Raw genomic sequence first — 4,005 nt, 5'->3', positions numbered from 1 at the left:
ATTGCTGTTTATTTCCTTCTTTCCGACAGTAACTTCAATTCTCCTTTGATTTTGCCACTTTGTGCTGTGGTGTACTACCTCATCAAACCATTTAATCAATCTGCTAAACTTTATTAACTACGGTAATTTACTTTAAATATTTTACTCCTTTTCATGGAGACACTACTGTTATAAGAAGGATGGACATGATATGTAGGTGCCAAGTAGTAAAGAAGCATTTGGGAGAAAAATTAAATTACGTTTTCCCTCCTATTGGCTAACAACCACTTTTCTAATCCTTAATAGTAAACATGTCACCGAAAAAATAGAAGCACTTTACTTTAAAATATCAAGTGTTTCTCTACTTTTTAAAACTAGGTCCGTGTTTGAAAATATAAATTTATTTTATCACAACTATCCTTGTTCCCTGAGGTTGTGGAGTTGTTCTCTTCCTTCTAGCTGCCCATTAAGAATCATTAGGCTAGACATAGCATTAAACCCCCGTGGAGCATCTGAAATTTTTCTTGTCAATGAGAGTGTAACAAGGATGAGAAGAAGTGGCCTTTTTTTCATAGCAGTATTCCCTAAGGCTTTAGAGTTCTAAAAGGTAAAAAATGGGAGTTCTTGGGCTAGTTTTATATTTTTTTGGAAATGCGGTAGATAAAGCATCATGAGTGTTTTCCTGTGACTAGAACAGTATCAACAGCAGAACAGTAATTCTGATGGTCATCTAATTCAAAAGCAAAGTAGTCATTTGCTTATTGAGTGTAGTTGGTTAGACAAAGCTTTCAAAATATGTAGTTCATAAGAAAAATAACAAATGAGGCACTTGACTGGCAATATTTGGAGGTATAATACTACACTTGAGGTATTCATAAGGCTCAGAAATTGAGAATGTAAAATACAAATGCATGAAATAGCAAGATAACCATATATGAGAAAATACAGATTTGAGTGCTAAATTCATGGTATAGGTTTGTATTTAAGCAAAGAGAAATCTTGTGATAGGTAGGTTTTATCAGAGAAGGGCTTACCCAAGTTACTTTGAATTTTTTAAAAGTATAAGAAATGGTTTGGTAGAAATTAAAATAAGAGAAGGAGCGTACATCATGGATGTCCAAAATGGATATCCAGACAGTGAGAAGGGAAGTTTCAGGGCAGTACAGGAGTAGTCTGAATGAAGCAGAGAATTAGCCATTGGAATGATGGATAAGAAAAATATTGATTGAGCAGGATAAAAGCAGCTAACCCATTGTTTTAAACGTCAGACCAAGAAATTTATCCTTAATTCATGTACAATACAGAGCCATTATAGACTCTTCGGCAGAACAACTGGAAGAGGAAAAAGAAAAGATTGGTTAAGAATATAGACTAAATTTACAAAGTTTCATGAAATTTGTCTCTAATTTTAATTCAAGTTAAAAACTATTATAGCAGCTGAGGCATGAATATGGCCTTGACTCGGCTGGTAGAACAGAAATGAGTCATTGTGAAGAAGACATACAACTTGGTGATTGATGGCATGTAAGACAGGTCAAAGGTGACTGCTAGGTTTCTGGCCAAAGTGACCAGGAAAATGGTGGTGCCATTGACCCTTCCTGAGGACTACATTAGCCTGGATTTTATCCTTAACCTTTAATTAAATAAGTTGAGGTTTCTTAAAGAGAGAAATTATTGGTACCATAAATCTGAAACTGCTCCTCTTCTTTAAAAATAATTCTTCTCCAATAACCCTATAACTTTGATCCTTCAAGCCAAGCATCAGATTTTAAGGTTTATTTATAGTAATGACATTTAAATGCCAGCTTTTTAGCCTGCTAGTAATATTTATGAAAAGATGTATATTCAGGGATAAAGAACTCTACCAGGTTACACAGGCAAATCTATTTTTCAAGAATTCTGTTTCTCTTTATGAAACAGAAAATTGTCATGCAATGTATTTTCTTAATTAAAACACTCAGCCATAATTTGTACACATGGTTTATGATATTACTTATACATTTTTCAAAATCCTTTTCTCTCAAAAAATATGTAGAAGAATCTGAAACAAATAGAAAAATATATTTAAAAAAAAAAAAAATATTAGACCAGAACAGTTTCCTGGGATTCATTTGATTCACTTCAATATATATAAATAAATTTAAGATGATGTTTTTCAATTCATGATGTGAGATATTTGAATTTTTATATTTGTGGTTTTCTGCTTATAGAATAGTTAGTGGTTGGGGTCAATATGGTTCAAATCACATTTGAGATTATAATAATGATGGCGGATGGATTAACCCAGAGATAGCATGTTCAGAACCTAAGAAAACCACTTCAGATAACAACATTGGCTAGAAAATTTCCCTAATACTGAACCTATTTTGAGATTTGGTAGCCTGTAGGTTGCTATTTTATGACAACTTTATTTTTATTCACTGCTTTGCTACAGCGTGGAACAAGCAGTTCCTAAAATGTCAAGAAGAGTCACAACAAACTGCTATAAAATTTTACCTTGCAGTATATTTCAAAAACAAATCTGACTTGTCTGCTGGAGTATAGAACTCAGCTGCAGGCAAAAAGCAAGTTTTGGTCCCCAGAAGGCAGCCAATGAATACCTTATACGGCACTCGTGGTAAATAGCACATGAATTTGAGAATACCCTGAGGATAGAGGCTGTAATATTTGAACTGTGTGTTTCCAGAGTTTGTTTCAGTCCTAAATCATTATAGATGCTTATTAAATATTTGGTCGAACAAATAAATTAGCAAATGAGCTTGACAGCTCTGAACTGCACTAGACAGAGACTGAAGGAAGTTGAGATGAAACTCTTCCCCAGAGTACTGTATAGCTCTGATATGTGATATAAATACACAAATATTCATACACACACACATACACACACTCATGTAAACAGATACTTTCTAGAACATTCTACATTGCTTAGAGTGGCTTCTTCTCAGGTGTTAAACTACCTGACTTCTCACAACATTTCAACAACTTGCCTCTTTACTTTCTTGGACTCCCTCCTTTTGGGGTTTCCACAACTCAATTCTCCTGCCAGTCTTCCTTCCTCTCACTACTTTCTCTGCCCTTCACTCTTTCCTCTACGGCTGTTCCTTAGATGTTAGCTTCCTACTCAGCCCACTTCCCCCAGTTCTCTAAGTTGCTGCTGAGTGTACTTATTCCCATGGTTTCCATTCATGCTATGGGCTAAATTGATGTTTTTAGCCCCAAATCTACTATAACCCACATGCCTTTACTTCCAGCTGCACATTGGATCTGAATTCTATCCCATACCTAATTTCATACACGTTACTTAATCATGCTTTTTCCCTATTACCATCACCATCCAACAATGTATTTGACTAAATCTTAGAGGTTATTATAAAATGGCTTGCTGTTCTTTCTTCCTTTATGTAAAAAACAACTTGAACACATTTCTTCATCTGAAATAGCTCTTAAATTCCCTGACTCTGCCTTCTTCAAGCTCTCTTCTTTGCTTCTAATATACAGCTTTTCGATGCCAATGTTTACTCAAGATTTTGCCTTTCCTGGCTTCCCCCCATTGTTATCTTTACTGCCCATGGCTCCCAAGAGGCGCATCATAACAGACCCCTCTATAAAGTCATCTGTTCAGCAGGATAGGGTGCAAATGTGGCATTGTATATAAAATGCTGTGTAATCTCACTGCAATCTATTTTGCCAAAAAAATCCCCTACCAATCCTCTTATGGGTTGAATTGTGTTCCCCTCCCCAAAATTCATATATTGAAGTCTCGACTGTTAGTACCTCAGAATGTGATCTCATTTGAAGATAGGGTCTTTACAGAAGTAATAAAGTTAAAATGAGGTCATTAGGATGGGACCCTAATCCAATGTGACTGGTGTCCTTATATAAAGGGGAACTTTGGACATAGAGACACACATAGAGGGAAGACACTCTGAAAAGACAAAGGGAGAAGACAGCCATCTACAAGCCAAAAAGAGATGCCTAGAACAGATCCTTCCCTCACAGCTCTCAGAAGGAACCAACCCTGCTGAC

Source organism: Propithecus coquereli, unplaced genomic scaffold (genome assembly GCF_000956105.1).
Source record: "Propithecus coquereli isolate 6110/MARCELLA unplaced genomic scaffold, Pcoq_1.0 Scaffold266, whole genome shotgun sequence".
In the NCBI taxonomy this organism is placed as follows: domain Eukaryota; kingdom Metazoa; phylum Chordata; class Mammalia; order Primates; family Indriidae; genus Propithecus; species Propithecus coquereli.
Note: the sequence above shows the minus strand (reverse complement) of the source record.